Below are 19364 nucleotides of genomic sequence, written 5' to 3'. Positions count from 1 at the left end.
ATCAAGTTTCATGGTCGCAGCTTGATTTTTTCGAGGTGATAATTAAAGCTTTACGACTACTTCTCGTACTTCTTGAGGATAACCCCGCGGGAATCTAGACGTGAGATTGTTTTCTCAGCTTGCTGAGTTTTACCCATCTCCATCCTTCAAACTTCACTAATGCCATTAGTCCATTTCTTCATCCTTTGCTTTCAGAATCCTGATAAATACTTTATCGCAAGTGCTGGAAACCGGGAAGTAAAATATCCTGACCAATGCATGTTTCTTAGTAGACTAAGTTGCATGCGAGATCTGGGAACTAGATAGAGGTTCCACTGCCTGGGATCGGGCCTGAGAGATTTGCGGTGCAGTGCCCACTACTATTTTTCTATTTCTGAGGCTATATAAAAGTACTCAGTGACAGTCTAGGTCATTTAGACTATGGTTTGTTAATGAAAGATCATGTTGATTAATTTATTTAAAAATGAAATAGAATATTTTAAAAACTAATCTCTTCATATGAAAGAAACTGTCCAGACTAATCAATTCTTAGGTCAAACTGCTTAAGCAAAGACCTTTGAAATTTGGACTGTATACACGATTTATGACCACTACAGGATAACTTGGAATTTGAAGTGGAAGATGTTGAAATCGGGGCGGCAATTATTATAGTATGTCTATATCTCGAATACCCTTAAGGTTAGGACATTCAGTGGCGGATTCATTGGGAGGGTGGTGAAGAAGATTGTCAAAAATTATCTTTTTCCTTCTAACCTCAGTTGATTTTGATACATACAAAGTTCCAATTAATAATTGTTAAATCGAGCTCCCTATGAATGGTACAGAATCATGTACCTCTATGATTCAAGTATTATGCACAGTAATTGAATCTATCTGGGGCTCGATTTCCGGTAGACACTCAATCTTTCAGTTGAGTTGAGTTTGTTTAGAGTTTAACGTCCCTTTCAGCATCCTAAGAGATTTTTATGGGTTTTCCTCATGCAGACAAATGACGAGATGGTACCTAACATACAGGTTCCAGGCGGCTTCCTTCCTTCCCTGATAGTGTGTTCGCCGAGACATTATCCCTCATACGTGACAAACTTAATACCGTAGATGCGGTAATGCTCATAAAGAAAAATACGAGAGTCATAGCAAAAGTCACAACTACTATTTGTTTATTTATTTATTTATTTACTAGCTTTTGACTAGCTGGACACTTCGGCCGCAAACCCCTGCGTTTGCTCGGACTACGGCCTCGCATCTCATTTTAACCGTTCTTCCCACGGCAGAATACGTTTATGGCATTATTCTTTGCGAAAAAGTTAAACTCATTTCCCCCTTAGAATGATTTAAAAAAAAAAAACGTATCGACCCATGTGCCCAATGGGTTTTAATTCATTCATTTCAAATGGATCACTCGTTTTTCAGTGATGATTAGACTAACAACTTTGAAGGCATGTACTGAGAGAAGAAGTAGAAATTGTCCCTCTTCTCTCGTTGAAAGCGGGATTTCCGGGAATGTTGTGGCGCAATCTCTGGAAACGCTGTTGCCTACGGACACTTCTTTTGAATAATAAGATTATATAACAATTTTCATATCCCTAATATGCCTTTAATCTCAAGGATTTCGAGATATGTCCATTCTAATACACCAACTGTAACTCCCATTCTTTTATCGTTCCTTCTAAGGAAAACTTAAAAAAGAAAACCGGTGAAATGTGCCTTAAAATAGCACATTTCACGTCATTAATTAAAAAATTTCATGTCTCTAACCTTCAGGAGATGTGGCCATCTTATTTTAACAGTTGTAATCCTAATCCATTTTCTTCCCTTGTACAGGAAATATACTATAGATTCCTGACATCCGAGACATCTGGTCAATACTGTATGTGAATCTGCCCCTTCATATGCCACCATCAAAAGATGGGTGCAGGAATCCAAGCGTCGTAGGCAGAGTGTTGAAGATGAGCAGAGATCTGGAAGACCATCAAGTACTACCACCACGGAAAACATTGGCCTGGTATTTGATATGTCATGGAAGATCACCGATTGTCAACTCGACAGATAGCAGACAGGCTGGGCATATCACAGGAGCGGGCAGATCATATTTTGAAGAATGAGCTTGGTTTATCAAAAGTTTCTGCTCGATGGGTCCCACGTCTTCCGACTCCCGAACAAAAACGTACTCAGTACCTCCTATCCGCGGACAATTTTCTCTGTCGACTCATTACTATGGACGAGTGTTGGGTACACCATTACCAGCCAGAAACAAAACAACAATCCAAACAATGGAAGCACCCCTCCTCCCCTTTCCCCAAGAATGCAAAGGTGACCCCTCCGCTGGCAAAGTGATGGCCTGCTTTTGGGACTCCCAGTGTGATATTCATTGGTTACCTGCAAAGGGGCCATACCACAACAGGACAAAACTATAGTGATCTTTGGAAAAACAGAGTGCAAATTCAAGATAAATAGATCACAAATGATGTCTAGAGGCGTTCTCTATCATCATGCCAATGCTCCCGGCCACACATCAGCAGTTACCATGTCTACTATTCACGAATGCGGCTTTGAACTCGTTCCTCATCCACCTTATTCTCCAGATCTCCCCCACCCCAAGATTTCCACTTGTTCCCTAATCTAAAAAAGGCTCTAACAGGACGACGTTTTGCAAACGATAATGACGTCACGATAGTCGTGGCGGAGTTTCCGTGGTCACAACCTAAAGATTTTTTTTCTACTGGGATGAGTACTGCAGCACCGTTGGAGTAAGTGTGTTGCTGTCCAAGGGGATTATGTTGAAAAATAAAGGTATTACTAAATCTGTATTTCTTATAGTCTCCTCAAGGTTTAAAACTTTTCAGTCACTCTTCGTACATTTTAAGAATAATTCAGATACTTGAAAAAACTGAATTATTTTATATAGTACGTTGTAAGACAGTAAGTTACTTACATAAGGAGCGAAGAGTTAAGTTACGAGAAACATTACTCTAAAGCAGGGTTTCTCAATCTAGGAGGGTCGCCAGAGGGTTTCATGGGGGTCGCGACGATAAGCGGAAGAGAAAAATATAATTAGAATCTAATACCGGAAAATATTTTTAAATATTATTTTGAATTGTTTTGATAGACTACATAATTTATATGGTTACCCAACATTGTGAGGGTCGTCAAGTCTAGGAGGCTTAGGTGTGTGAGGGTCGTCAAGTCTAGGAGGCTTAGGTGGGCGGGTCATGTAGCTAGAATGGAAGAATGTGGAAACGCTTTCAAAGTCTTGACTGGAAGACCAATAGGAAAACGACCATTAGGAAGACCTAGGCGCAGATGGGAGAACAATATTAAGATGGATCTCGCAGAGATTGGAATACAAAGTAGAAACTGGATGCAGTTAGCTAAGGATAGAAGTCAGTGGAGAGCTTTTGTGAACGCGGCATTGAACCTCCGGGTTCCATAGGCCATAGAATTAGTTAGTTAGTTAGTTAATTGTTCTAAAAGGCATATTTTTCTTTTTATACATACTGTCAAAAACAACAAAGAATAGGTCTACTAAGCATTTTCAGCAGGCGCAGAACTGTTTAAAAATAAATTTAAATGAAAGAGGTACCATATGAAACTAATGATAACTGCATATTGAAATGCCAGAAAAATACAAATGCAAAAAAACCTGCATATTGGAAAACAATTAAAATTGAAAGCTAATGAGATATCTGAGCATAGTGTAATTTCATTAGTGCTGCAATGTCCGGTTCAATCTTCGTGACGCACATTATCAAGTCATTTTCAACTGATAAGCTATTTCTTGTCTTTGTTTTAATGCTTACCATTTAAGAAAAACCACTTCCGCACAGGTACGGTGTATCAAATGGAATTGAAGCGTTTGGAGGATAAAGGTGTTATGTGACAAATTGAATATGACGGGAAAATTTACTTTCACAACTTTGTCTGTTAACATGCCGCCTTCATCCTTTCTAAATACCTGCATCCAGACGAGGACTCACTAAATAATGTATTACGTAGCATGATTAACATATAACACGTGCATGAACCACCAGAATGCAACTTTCAAAAAATGTAACATGACACCTTTATCCTCCAAACGCTTCAATTATTACTTTTAAAGCAGCAGATACCAGACCAGGATATTCTTCTTTCCTCTTCAGGCAGAACTCGTTTGTCTTCGCTACAGAAAACCAGTTGCAAGGACTTGTCACACGATAATTCTAATAGCTAATCACTTTATTTTTTCTATCATATGACCAAAAATTAAGTGAGTTATTAAGTTTTAAAATTTTCAAACGGCATCCATTTTGAAACAGTGCACTGTAAAAAAATAGGTGTTGAAACAACACAAAATGACTACCACTTTAGCGTGTTACTTGTGTGTTAATTCAGCACTAAGCACATCGCCTTCCGAGCATATCAGAAAGAACTCGTTACTACCTGAGGGAATTTGCATTCGTATTTATCGTTTAATATGAGCTAAGCTTTGCGAAATATATTTGGTACTTATACCAAGTAACGAACAATGCTCTATGTTTTCTGTAATCGGTCTCAATAATATTGTTGTAAATCTGTGAATCGTCTGACAACAGTTACATAGGCAACAGTTCTGCCATCTTCTGTTTATATGTGCTGAGACACAAGAATAACAAATAAAGAAAATAAATGGAAGCACTGCTATCTGTGTAACTGTTTTCAGATGATTCACAAGTTTACAACAATATTATTATGACCGATTACAGAAAGCATACAATGTTATTAGTAACTTGTCAGAAATACGAAATATATTTCGCAAAGTTTTGCTCATACCAAACAATAAAAGACAATGCAAATACTCACAGCCAGTACCGAAGTATTTCTGATATGCTCTGAAGGCATGGTGTTGAATTGACACACAAATAACACGCTAAAGTGGTAGTCATTTTGTGTTGTTTCAACACCTCTTTTTTTTTTTTTTTTTTTTTTCTGTGTATGACGGATCGGATTCGATATTTGTAATATGAATGAACTAACCAAACTTGGTTTTAGCTTTTAGGGAAGCTAGTGTATCCACTACATACAAGAAATGGATTCTACTATTATAGAAATAGATGCCTATCGTGAGATCTCTACAATAGGTATATTAACAATCCCACACAAGCTTATTACAAACCAAAAATTATAAGGGAGTCGCTGAGAAAAAGTGGTGATAAAATGGGGGTCTTGGTAGGAATTAGGTTGAGAACCACTGCTTAAATTAGGCATTTTTTACATATAAAGTCTCATTAGAAAATTAAAAATATCCTAATTTACTCAACAAAATATTATTTACAAATACTTATTGTTTATATATTATTCTAATAAACAAACTTAAAAAAAAAACAAGTAAATAAAATTTGCACGAATGTTTATCAGGGTAGCACATAGTTCGTTAATTCTTGAGCATTCGTTTTTAGTTTAATTAATAAATTGTTATAATTTGAGTCCATAAAAACTTCGATTGTTTTTTCAAATATTTTCTGTAAATTACAAATACAGTACTTACTTAAAAGATTGGAGTTCACAGAGGACGAGTATAACATTACCAACACAGAAATTCACATAAAAATAATCATGAAATTGTGATTTAGTGTCACTTTATGTTCTAACATGCTTTAGAAACGTGGACTATTAATATAAGAATCAACGACCAAAAGTCCAAACGAGGGAGGTAAGGTCATTGATAAATGTACGGAACACTGCAAAAGAGAACATCGATACCACAAGAATGTTCAGATTGAGTTTTTACCCTTGATCCTTCCTTTATTAACACCTGATAAAGAATAGTACCTTTAAAATGCAACTTCATTCCTCTGTTCTTGGACAGTAGAACATGGTCTAACAACACGCACATGCACTCAATGCGATAGAGTAAAAACAGTATCAAAAACAACCAATAGAACCACCAACAAAAAAATACCTTCCTTACTAGCGTAATGCTGTACAACTTACAAAACAATGTATGTACTGCGAAACAAATTTAATTAATCTCCTAAAATGAAGTGCTTTGATTCTTCATAGGAAAATTTCAAACACTTTACGACATCGTTGTGACTGACTTTATTTCAAAGCAGCAGCAGCAGCAATTTGTGTTTCGACATACCAAATATTGTCACGTAGTCACTGAGCTAACCGAAACAATATGTGCTAGCAATTTCGTGAGAAGTTTATCTTTAACAAATCACAATTGTAAATATAGAATGCTAACGTTATTCCTTTACAATGTTATTCTATCTTCTATATATATAAAAGAGAACGTACAAAATCCTTTGTCCGCTCATCACGCTAATACGGCTGAACCAATTTCTTTCATTTTTGGGGGGTTATTAGGATTTGGACCCTAGATGGTTTTTATCATATCACTTTAATTTTTAATTACCAGTGTCTTGAGATAATTGACCATTCAAGTGTCCATAACGTACAAATCCTTTGTTATTAGTTCATCATAGGTAAAAATAAACGTATTTATATGCAACCCGCATGACCGTGTCACTCGGCGGGTTAACATAAATGACAGGCGATATACAGCGGAAAATAGCTTGAATCTTCTGTTTAAAATTTTTTAATTGATTTGCTTATTTTTACAGACACTTTTACAATATGCCAGCACCGGGATGACCGCAGCGAAGCGGGGCGGGTTAACATAAATGACAGGCGATATAATGTTAAGATTTACTGCAATCTTCTATGGTTTTTATCATATCACTTGAAAGCGAAAAAGTAAAAATTATCTAAGTAACAAAGTTTATTGCGTTCCGGGGTGACCGCAGCGAAGCGGGGTGAACGCTGCTAGTCAATAATAACAAATCCAGACAAGTGAACAATTGCTTCTCTCAGTCATGAGAAAAAGAAATTTTCTCAGTCAATATATTGATTTGATTGATGCAGTGCGTCACTCCACCCTCTGATAACATATTCATTTTTACATAATTCTCAATATGTTCTTATGAGTCTTAATTGCCGTTCATTTTCATTATTGGATTTGTATGTTGAAAATGAAATCTTTCACTTTCACTTCCCACAATTATGCCCTTTAGGTTAAGGAGGATGGATGATTAAGGGAAGTGAATGATGGTGGAAGAACTGATAGAAGGAAAAATGTGGGAGGAAATGGGAGTATCTTGAGAAAACTCATGGACGCGACAGTATGCTGATGGAGTCCGAAAAAATACGTAATAACGAATTTTTTGAAGCTAATTATACCTAAAAGGCATTATTTTGATTAAATATAGTAGTGGCTATAAAGATCTAAATTATAATTACTTTACGGCAGTTAACCCATTGATGACTTACAAAAAGAACAAAGGGCAGATTTACGATTAGTCCTGAATGATATATGGCGCGGATCCAAAGGCTATAGCCCCTCTTGACGCTCAAGTATACACTGGATAAAATGGGCTTCAATCCTACTTTCTTTACGCTGGATAACGCGGCAAACTATGGTTTAGCCCCTCCCTTGATTATGTACTGGATCCGCGGCTGTATGTAATATTTGTGTAGTGTCATTTTTTTTCTGTAAAATCACTTAGAAAACCTTCCTGAACACATTTTGATTTCCAGAAAACGTATATGCCAATGGGTTAAAAGTATTTTAGAGCTGAGCACGAAGATTATGTGAAGTACATTCATTCACAATTTTTATTACTACATTCTAATAACCTAAAAACCATTACAGGCATCCGCAAATATTCTCAAACAAATAGACATGTCTTAATTTCTCTTTTAAATAGTCAAAAGGTTTAGCTTCACAAGTAATAGTAAACCTTAGTCACCAGTGATACTTATTCGAATGCAGGGATTGTGATTTTAATAGAACACTAGCTGAACTTCGTTCAGTTATGACTAGGGCCCGGATAATTATGTACTAAAAACAATGAAAATATGTACATAAAATCTCAATAATATGTAATAAAACCCTTCCAAAAGAGCAAAATATGTAAAATGAAAATACCAGCATTTCCTATTACGTTTTCTACATTTGATGTGGTAAATACAATATCTATTCAATTGCAATGTTTACTACCTGTTACTTTTCCAGCATGATCTCCGCAACATTAAGAAACAGAATGAGTTTCAAATTTTCAGTCAGAAAACTTATCTTGTTATCGCGTATAAAAGAGTTTCTATGCACTAAATGGTCGTTTCACTCTACACAAAGTCTTGCTTCATATTTATACTTTCAGAAATCATCCATAGGTCGTTCAACTGTACATTACGGGAGAAATCTATTGTGTTTTTCAGATGTAAAGCATCACGGGCAGTAGCCAATGCTGTGCGATATTCCGCGCGGTGTTGCCGGATTTCGGACTCCCCTTTGCCTTCTCGCTCTTCCTCTAGTTGAGATTATTACACATACATTGGCAACATTATTCACAATGTAAATATACTATTCCAGCAAAGTCAAAGATTTTGGCTGTGTATCCTAGAAGTATATATAGCAACTGAATAACATACCTATTAACTTATTCCAGTGGAACTGCTAAACGTTCGTCTTCAACACTACTTTCACTATTGTCTATGTCAATTAATATTTCGCCATTGTCTGAATCTGACTCTTGTAAATTTTTTATTATGAGTTCCAAAAATTGTAAACACAAAAAATAATTCTTCGAGCTTCAATTCGTAGCACTTTAAAAAAAAAAAAAATCCGCACTTGTACTCTGTTTCCTTAAAGACATTGTCAACTATAATTTTGGAGAACAAATGAACTACCACGAAAGAAAGCAACCTAGACACTAATGAATTCTGTTTATGCTAGAAGAGAAGTTGCGTTCCTACACACACAATCAGCTCCTTTGCTTCCATGTCTGTTCCTATAATAACATACTCTTATACTTGATGTAGGTCTCACAACAACAATCCATCTGATTCGTAAGCAACACGATATGGTCGAGTTTGTTTTGGGTTACAATAATTTATGACACCACTCAGACGCCTGGTGCTTTTGCATCCCTGCTAGAGGAGTAAAGGAGTACGTAATTGGCCACACATACGTAAGGTATTGAAACGAAGAAAAAAAAATCATACTGCGTTTCTTCTGTCGAATAAGGAAGAATCTTGCATGAAGGCAATTTCAAAACAATATTAAGAATGTCCCAAACCTTCTGTTCTTCCACATGAGCTCCCGCCGGGAATCGAATATATATATATATATATATATATATATATATATATATATATATATATATATATATATGAATCAAATTGCAGAGGCTTGTTATTTAATTCGATCGCTTACTATTCTGAAGGGTGTAGAAATGGGGGAAAAGAGGGCCTTGACTTTCCAAACTATTTCCAGCCCCGAAATGAGGTTCATCTAGTATATGTTTAGTAAACTTATTTAATAGTTAATGCAAATTAGGAACGTTTTTAATAAAATACGATTTTTAAAAAAAGAAAAAGGAAAACATCATCAATACAGTTTCTGTACCTAATTACAAGGACGCTGATTTCTCTGTAATTTTTTTTTTTTGGGGGGGGGGCATTCAGATGCAGAAAGCATATATGATGATTTTAAGACAAATTGCATTCAAATTATGCCTAATATTGCAAATTTACAAATAATATAAGGGGGGCCCTGGCCCCCTCCGTCCCCCAGGATCTACGCCCTTGCCTAATTAAAATAACTAACATTAATTATATGCTTTATATTCTTATTTCCCTAACTGGACGCTCACCGTGTGAACTCTCTACTATATTATTGCATAATAATATCTGAGTTGATATTTTTTCGAGTTTTTTTCCCCTTTAGTATTTTAATCTACATTAACACAAAGTCAGATAAACAGACTGCTAGAAACAGCATTTGTTTTCTTATGAATAGCTTATTGATTTATCTCTTACAATCCGCTTTTCAACTTCAGTACTGTCAAGATCCGTCTTTTGTTAAGGTAGCATCGAGCAAACATAATATGTGTATAGTATACATGGTGAATTAAAATGCTTTCATATTCTGAAAGAGGTCATTTGTTCTGTTTTTAATGTGTGAAAAGCTTTCCTCCCCCTGAAAGTAATGTTCCCCTAGAACAACCTGTTGGTTACACCCCTGATTATCCTTTAATAAAAGTTGAGTTCCATTTCCAAATCGAAGAAAAATCCACTGGAAATTAGACGGGACTCAACGCTCGTTTTACTAATTGTTTTATATGGAAACCTTTCAAAGCGTGTATCATGACAACCAGTTGTCATAAAAAGATGTAGTTTTCACGTATGTGTTCGTAATTCTTTTCTCTACTTCGTAAAGTGAGCAGTTAATGTGCTAATACAATATTTCTAATAAGCGCCTCTGCTATTGTCAAGATTCGCAGTAGCGCGAGAAGTCAGCGTGCAGAACTGCTTGTCGCGAATTGTCAACACCGCTCAAAGCCAATTGGACGCCGCGTAAAGCCAACTCAAGGCCATGCCGCTTCTCATCTGAAATCTGCTGTAGAACACTGGCCAGCCTACCTGTACAACAGGTAGTAACCTATCCTAACATAGCCTAACCTCTCTAATCTCTAATTAATCTTAATTAACCTTATTTAGGAAGGAATTTTTACGAAAACTTTGTTTATGCCATTGTACATCTAATGGGCGTCCAGCGTTATAGAACCTTCCCGTACATTACACACTCAAAACTTTTTAGTAAAAAATATCCTGAAGAACAAAAGATTCTCAATTAATCTTTTCACTATTTCAACAGTCGATCTCCGTAACAGTAAGGAACGAAAATGTGTTTCAAATTTTCAAACACAAAACCTCTCCTGTTATCACGCAACAGAGCTTTGTATTGACTGAACGATCGTTTAACATTACACGAATTAATTGGTGCATACTTAAACTTGCACAAATCAGAAGGTGCGTATTCAATAGCCACGACATGGATTTAGCTTCACTTAACACTCCACTAATAGCATAGATTGTCTTATAGCCTGGATTTTTCTCCAAAACGAAAGTTATCTTCTTATTCACTGCATCCCCAACAGATCCTTTCACACCTACCAGAGAAGCAACTGTTGAGCGAACAATTTCAAGATTGTCTGAAAGTCTAGATGATGATTTCTCCAAGGATTAAATAGTACTACTGAGACATAAAAAATTGCTCTGAATGTAGGAAATATCATGCTTCAACTTCCCGTCATCAAACATTCGTTTCGCTATTTCTATGGAAGATCCATCTTCAGAATCAAAATGTAACACTTGTTTCACTGCATCAAAGTTCGTAACATAGTAACTCACAGCATCAATCCAGCTTCCCCATCTCGTTAGTACCGGCTGAGGAGGAAGAGGTAGTTCAGGGAACAGTTCTTTAAATTTCTCAACTCTACTGGAAGCCTTCAAAAATACCTTCTTTGTATTTGAAATTAATGCATCCACTTGTGAAAATCTAGAACGAACAAATTTTGCAACACGATGAAATGCGTGGGTAAGACAAGTTAGATGTAACAGCTTCGGACACAATACTTGCAAAGCTTCTGCAGCTTTGCGCATGTACGGTGCTGCATCAGTCACTAGAAGGAAGACATTGTTATGCTTGATACCATCAGGCCACAAAAGTCCCTTAGCATCATTAAAGAGTTTTGCAATGGCTTGATGGTTGCATCGCGGCAACAAATCACTAGTTAACAAGATAGGCTAGCTGACTTCATTATCTTTCAACAAACCTATTACAACATTACCAACATGTCGCCCCTCTACATCAGTTGTTTCGTCAATTGACACCCAAATAGGACCATCACCAATTTCCCCACGAATAGAGTTCATTGTTTCCACATATAAATCAGGTACGTAATGCTTTCTGATTGTAGATTCATCTGGAACTGTTTCGTGTGTGTATTGTTGCAGAAATTCACGAAGTACTGTATTGTTTAGTTTCCAAATAGGGATATCAGCACATACCATAGCACGGCACAGATCACTTGAAAACTGAGACTTCCGCGGCCCTGGACTACTTTGAGCTTGAGATTCAGTTACTAGCAACTGCTTTTGTGGTTTAGGTTTTGAAGCTTGGGTCTGATGGCGTGATGTGGATATGTGTTGCACAACTTGGGAATGTTGAGCGCATGAGACACCCTTCTCACACACCTGGCAATAAAGCACTTTTCCATCTCTGGAAAAATGCTCAAACTCTTCCGTGAAATGCTTAAGTCTTATTGACAACGGGGTTTTGTCCTTTGGCATCTTGGAAACAGGATTTGCTGACAGCACAGGAGATTAAATATTCAATAAAATAGCTCACACTTTTCCTACGGCATGCGTTGTGGCGGCAGGCGCTTCACTTTTGTAAATCAAGAGTTCAGTGTTATCAATTGCGTGAATGCAAACTTCCCCATCTGATTTAATATTTTTCGCTGAAGGTAAATATTAGTGGGACGAGTTTGCGACAAAAACACGATAGGCAATCGTAAAGCTGCATCCCGATAGTAATTCGATTGAATTATTAATCTCACGTAAGGATGTGAGCGCTACTACCGCGACCGAGAGTGTACGATTGCTAATCAAATCAGGTTGTGTCCAACTCTCTCTACCAATCCGCCAAACTACGCTTTAATACTATTTTAAAAGGGTGGAACGCAGTGAAACAATATAAAATAAGTAAATAAATAAAAATTAAAAATAAAGCAAGCACTTTAAATTCAAAGAGAGGTGAGTATTTTCTTCTTTTCAGTCTATTGTTGAACAGTTTTGTACGAAAAATCCCTATAAAACATAAAAATCCCAAGAAATATGTAAAATTATGTGCTCATGAGTAAAATATGTAATTATATGTACATAAATGTAAAATATGTAAATATATGTACTTTCAAATGGGTGTTTTTAGGCACTATGGGTCACAAATGACATTATTACCCTGATTTGGTATAAAAATATAACCCCTACAAAAATATGTAATTAAATAATTATCCGGGCCCTAGTTATGACCATGAACCTCTTTCCCACTGTGCATGTCTCCTTACTTACACGAGTAAAGGGTAGGAGACTTCCACAGGAATGAATTGCTATGTATAGATGTTGGAGTGAGTTTGTAGCAAATTTGTACAAGTAACACGATATCAAATGGAAATATTTTTTCTAATAAATCCATATCCGTCCGAGTACGCCTCAATGCGTTTCTTGAGGTCTTTGGAGTTGCCAGCATGCAATAAGTTCTGTCATTCAGATTTAAGCACAGCGCCTGCAATGTCCGTAAACTCACCATACGTAACTTCTCTACTGGTTGCCTAACACTGTAGTTTCGTCCTGCAACAATGTTAATCTTATGAGCTCAAAACGGTCCCTAAAATGTTGAAGAGAACAGTAACGACGCGGTTTTTGAAAATTTGAATGAGAACTTGACAATCTACACAAAATTTGGAATCGACTAGTTAAAACGGCAACTTTCTAACACTTGTGATTTTCGATATATTATTATTAATATTAATATTAATATTAATATTATTTGTCGAAAGGATTGGGGACAAACATATAAACCTGGAATTTTAATATATAGACAAGCTGAACCTGCGCTCTCTACACAGCGCATCATTTGCATATGAGCATAAATATCCTTCTCATTCCTCACATCATCTGTACATGTTCCTTTACAGACATAAGTGAAAGACATCTTGATTTAAAAAAAAAAAAAATCGGCAAGGCGTATCATAAAGGGGAGATTTTATCAATTATTTTTTTCTCAATATCTCGCACAGTTTGCAAGATTTGAGCCTACTTCCGGTTGGAGTTCCTAATTCATGCATGACCAGTGCTTTCTTTCTTCTTGCATACAGTATGTAATAAGCAAATACATTACGTACACAATTAATTATAATAGCAGTTATAAATGGCGTTCATTAGGCAAAACACTCCAAAAATAAGGATTCATCTTGCACTGGAGAAATGGTTATCCTTCCTTTTCATTGGGCCGCGGTGGCTCAGTGGTAGAGCGTTCACTTCTGGTGCTTGGGATCCCGGGTTCAAACCCTGCTCCCGCCAAGTGAACTTTGTAGTGGACAAACACCGTGTGCGTGGGTTTTCTCGGGGTTCTCCCGTTTCCTCTCACTTTCTTCATTCCACCATTTCATTCATTTCTCATAATCACCATCTCCTTTAGCCTAACCGGCATAACCGTGGGACGTCAAACTCAAAGATTTCATTCCATTTTTCCTTTTTCATTATTTTTTGGCAATGAAACAAACGCCTGAGACATATGCAACTCCTATATACAACAATGTGGTGTTGGAATGTATAATGCGTTGGATATGATGCTTTTTTAAAAATTTCAATGCTTCCAGTGTACCCTTAAAAATATAATAAAGAAATAGTGGCCATGTTTTTTAAAAAAATATTCAGTTAGAACCTGACAATCTACGCGAAATTTGCAATCGATCAGTGAAAACGTCATCTTTCTAGAACCTGTAGTTTCCGAGATCTCAATGTCGAAAGGACTGGCCACAAACATATAAACGTCTACAAACGTATAGTTTAAAAGAACTCCAAAGATGGCAACACAATTCATTTGCATTGATTTTGGAGAAGGCTTATTAATATACAAACGCTTTGAACACTAATTTTAAAAACAAACTTGATGAAAAAATCTATTTATTTTATTTATTTAAAGTGCACATACTTTACAATATTTGTCTTTTTTTTAACGTGAAATCACAAATAACCGTAAATCAAAGGTTTGAAATCAAACGTTAAGAGGTTGGAGCTCTGGCATTTTTATTGCTTTTGTAGCATTTTAATAGATAGATTATTTCTTGATTATCTCAAGCGACATAACTAGACGTGTCAAATAGCTTTTGTTGTACAATGTTTTCTTTTTTTTAGTTTAATGTCCTACGATTATGCACCCAGACCAAGGGAGACGATGATTATGAAAAGGATTATAATGGTGGAATGAAGGAAGTGGAAGAAAACCCATGCACACTGTGTCTACCACAAAGCCCACTTGGCACGAGTTGGAATTGACCCAGGAATCCCACGCACCAGGGGTGAGCGCTTAACCACTAAGACACCGCGGCCCCATTTGGACAACTTGCGGTTTTCATACTGGTTTCCATTAGCGCTGCTCACAGAATCGAGAGTAGAGTTCGGTAATTTCATTCAATAAGTTGTTCAACTGCATCACGACCTAAGTCACAACAGACTTTCCACGTCTTAGAGAACCAAAGCCAATATAATGCATTTACTCGACAACAGAAGTATAAAACGATCTATGAGCATAGTAAGAATTAAAGAAAAATGTACGTATACAGGGTGTTTCAAAACAACACCGACAACGTTTGGAAGGTGATTCCTGACACCAAGATAAAATTTAAAAAAGTATAGAGCAACCTGGGTGCACAAATGCTTCCTTTCGGAGTTATAAGCTGCCGAAAACATGAAAAATTGAACTTTAAAGGTTCATAGCTCCCAAACTATGGGACCTACCGTAGTCGGGTCAAGATCACTTAGGAACTAATATGCGCCCTACCCAAAAATACACGTTTCACAATCCTAAGGCACTCACGTAGCAATTTTTGCTGAGAGAGTTTGGGTACGGGCGTATAACTTGAAGTACTCACCAACTAGCTCTATAAAAACTGTTGCGCAGGATTCTGAAGCATCTTGGTGTCAGGAATCACCTCTCAAACGTTTTCGGTGTTTTGAAACACCCTGTATATGCTGCTGGATGAATTTCGAAAATCCTGTACCTCGACCAGGATCCAACAGAGGACCACGTGAGACGATACGACCGCACTAAATCCTAACTGTAGAGGAATTTTTACGATTAGTGAAGGATTCATTGATTCATGAAGTGTTAAGTCTCTTCTCAGCACGGTTGATATCTGAGACAGTAATTGCTACTTAAAAGTTATACTGAAACCACTCTGACTATACCTGAGGTTTGGTGACCCAAAGATCGAAATCTGGAACCACGTGTACAGAAAGCACGAGAAAAAGTAAACTCTGCTAAAGACAGTAAAGAGGGTCATGCAAAACATTACTCCTAAATTTCTCGGCGGGAACTCATGTGGTTTGGATTCCACGTTAATCAGTAGGTCCCGTCTCATATAGCCTCGCTTGAAGAAAGGGACGTTAAAGTCAAAATCAACTCAACGTTATTTCTAAACCGCTAGAGAATGTTCTCTGCCATCTAACGATGCGACGTGTAACTTTTAGTATTCTATAATTATACACCTTTTGTTACAATAGTAGAAAATGGGATATGGGCAGCCATCGTTAAAGTCACCGTTACTCGTGAATGTGTTAACGGATTGACTCCATTAATGAAATCGGCCGAGATAAGCAGTATAACTACCTATTACAGAAAAAGAAGCAGAATTAAAAAAAATGCCCTCCTTCAAGTGTTATCGTGTGGAATAAAGGACGGGTGGGCGTATCTTATAACCTCGATTGGAGCATCCTTTACAGCACTGATGCTACATGAGACGAGGTCTTACAGTCTGACGTGGGATCCGAACCACACGAACTCCCGCCGGGAATCTACCACGGGTCTTCCGGTCCTAATACGTGTACGCTAAGCATATAACTGCGAGGAAGCTCTATGATCTTATAAGGCCCACAAACGTTAACCCAATAATCTGCTTTCGAATGTTTCGATATGCGGGCTGACAGTAGTAAAATATTCTTCTCAAAGCTACTGTATACGTTTGATAAGTTGACTAAGCTTAGTGTGTATCCTGGACACTATAGGTATGAATAAGAAAGATGTTTCAAGCATGGGAGGTTTATAATAATAATCATTCAAAGTCAACATCTCGACAAATTTCTCGAATGTACACAGTACTCATGTTTCAATGAAATAGTTTTTGATTTTGATTAAGAAATATGTGAATCGCTTTACTTTGAAGCAAAATTTTGACATGACGAGCACAATATTTTCTTTCTGGTTGTGAAATGTTAAAATCAGAGTACAGCAATCACGAACAGAGTGAACACTATTCTTTCCATACTTCACAGTCGATTTCCGTAAATTTTAATGGTATGCAAAGAGCTGAAGATACACGAAATGGAAAATGAATTATTTAAGAAAAACGAATATAGATGGCATGTGAGTATATGATTAAATAGCAATGAAAATGTAGGTTTAAAAAATAAATTACCTTGTGTCCTGAAATGTTAGTTATCCCGATAAACTAACAGCACTATCCCTGGTTGCGACCTAAAAATAATCATGTAATAATAGTGGTATTTTTTAAAGAAAAAAAAACACACTGACGAGAAATTCCTTTCCTTTGCACTCGAAGTTATTAAATCATAAAATATTTTGACTGTTCGCAAGTAGAAAAAGAAAAAAAATACAGCGTTATCGAGTCTTTTTATACCACGCAACTCCGATTTTTATTTAGAAATCGTTCACAGTACTGTCTCAAAGCTCGACTGAATATCTTTCTTAAAAATAATCTAATAATGTTCACCAAAATATATTTGCAAACCATTGAATAGCAATTATCCCTAATAGTATTCCCTCTTCATGCCTGAGTACCTAACGTGCATCTTCCATATGCTAGGTTCGGGGTTCGGTTCTCTACTGGGGTACTTGAATCGGATGCATACTAGTGCTGTTAAAATTCAAATATTCGAACAAAATTCGTTATTCGAATAATTGCTGAAATAATTCATTATTCGAATATTAAAAACGAATGTTTGGATATTCGAATAACAGCAAAAAAATATTAAATTAATTTTAACAGCCTTTATGTTAACTTAAGCACTGGTTGGTCCTACGTTGAACAGTACGCCACGTCTCATACAGCCTCTGTGCTGAAAAGGAACATTAAATCAAAGAAAAGGAAAGGAATGTCTAATATAGAGAAATCTTTTAATCCCCTATCACGAGTCGAGAAAAGCTAACGACAAAAGATTTGTAATATTTATTTCAGATTTAGTCTCCGGTTGTCCCAAGTGATAGTTTTCACTGATTACAGCATAATCTATCACCGATCGAGAAAAATGTTTCCAATAAAATTCATTTACTTTTTCCCGTAGAATCCGAATCTGCAATAATAATAAAAAAAACTTATATATACCTCTAAAGGGCCCCTTTAAGTTAAGTTTTCAAAGCTGCCTCTCGCCCCAGCTCAAGTAAGGTCGATGGAAGCTAATTTTATTACAGTTGAATTTCCCCTCCAGAATATTAACTTTTTATTTCGAACATTTTTTTTTTCGTCTGATACTAACTTTTCCACATATTTTGGCAGTCTTTAGTTAAAAAACTCACCTAATATATTAACTTAATATTAGTTAAATTTAATTATTAACATCATACATAATAAAATTTAATTTTCACGAAGTTTGGAATTAGATCTAGATTTGAAGAAAAAAAATCAGTGAAACAAAATCATTAAAATCCCAGTTCATTTTACGGAAAACCAAAATAATTTACACTTAAAACAACACGCTAAAGAAACAAAAATGCGCATTTATTCAACACCATTATTCTATTGTCAGTTTCCTTGTGAACATCGCTCTAACATGACTAGTTATTTTAAAACTAGCAGCGTTCACCCCGCTTCGCTGCGGTCACCCCGGAACGCAATAAACTTTGTTACTTAGATAATTTTTACTTTTTCGCTTTCAAGTGATATGATAAAAACCATAGAAGATTGCAGTAAATGTTAACATTATATCGCCTGTCATTTATGTTAACCCGCCCCGCTTCGCTGCGGTCACCCCGGAAGTTTTCGCTTTCAAGTGATATGATAAAAACCATAGTAGATTGCAGTAAATGTTAACATTATATCGCCTGTCATTTATGTTAACCCGCCGAGTTACACGGTCATGCGGGTTGCATATAAATACGTTTATTTTTACCTATGATGAACTAACAAAGGATTTGTACGTTATGGACACTTGAATGGTCAATTATCTCAAGACACTGGTAATTAAAAATTAAAGTGATATGATAAAAACCATCTAGGGTCCAAATCCTAATAACCCCCCAAAAATAAAAGAAATTGGTTCAGCCGTATTAGCGTGATGAGGTAACAAAGGATTTGTGCGTTCTCTTTTATATATATAGATTAGTCATCTTCATTCGTATTATTATTACCGGTTACAAACACAAATACCCACTTAGGGAGGGAGGAAGGAGGAGCCACCTATCAAATGCTTCTGTAAACTGGCTATTCATTATACCAGTGACATCCATACAGGGTGTACCCAACTTTTTAATTGCAAACTGTGTACCAGTCAACGCCTCCAGCAGCAGAAATAATGTTCAGTACTATAGAGAATCGACAAAATTGCACATTACCTTTATTAATAGAGAGTAGGACCAACTTCAGCATACAGAACGGCCTGCAGTCGACGGGAATGGAGAAACACAAGTCGCATATGGTTGTCAAAGGGATGTTATACCATTCTTCCGCGCCAAAGAAGCTGCAAGTTGTTGTAGAGGTGACGGT

General features: G+C 36.5%; 1 protein-coding gene across 5 annotated transcripts in view; it reads right to left on the bottom strand.

Moving 5' to 3' along the window:
- The window catches only part of LOC145695080 (acyl-CoA:lysophosphatidylglycerol acyltransferase 1-like), a 127613-nt gene that overhangs the window by 60964 nt on the left and 47285 nt on the right, over positions 1–19364 (bottom strand). Inside the window, exon 1 of one of the 5 annotated variants that reach the window (XM_081771957.1) lies at positions 5501–5586. The exons of 2 other annotated variants lie outside the window; for them this stretch is intronic. The gene's annotated coding sequence lies outside the window, so the exon portion shown is untranslated. Of the gene's footprint in view, positions 1–5500; positions 5587–19364 lie in introns of those variants that run through there. 2 more of the 5 variants (XM_081771952.1, XM_081771955.1) reach the window with 2 other exon arrangements.

This window comes from Thermobia domestica, chromosome 9 (assembly GCF_964235325.1).
Source record: "Thermobia domestica chromosome 9, izTheDome1.hap1.1, whole genome shotgun sequence".
NCBI lineage: Eukaryota > Metazoa > Arthropoda > Insecta > Zygentoma > Lepismatidae > Thermobia > Thermobia domestica.
Note: the sequence above shows the minus strand (reverse complement) of the source record. Positions and strands in the feature narration are given on the sequence as shown.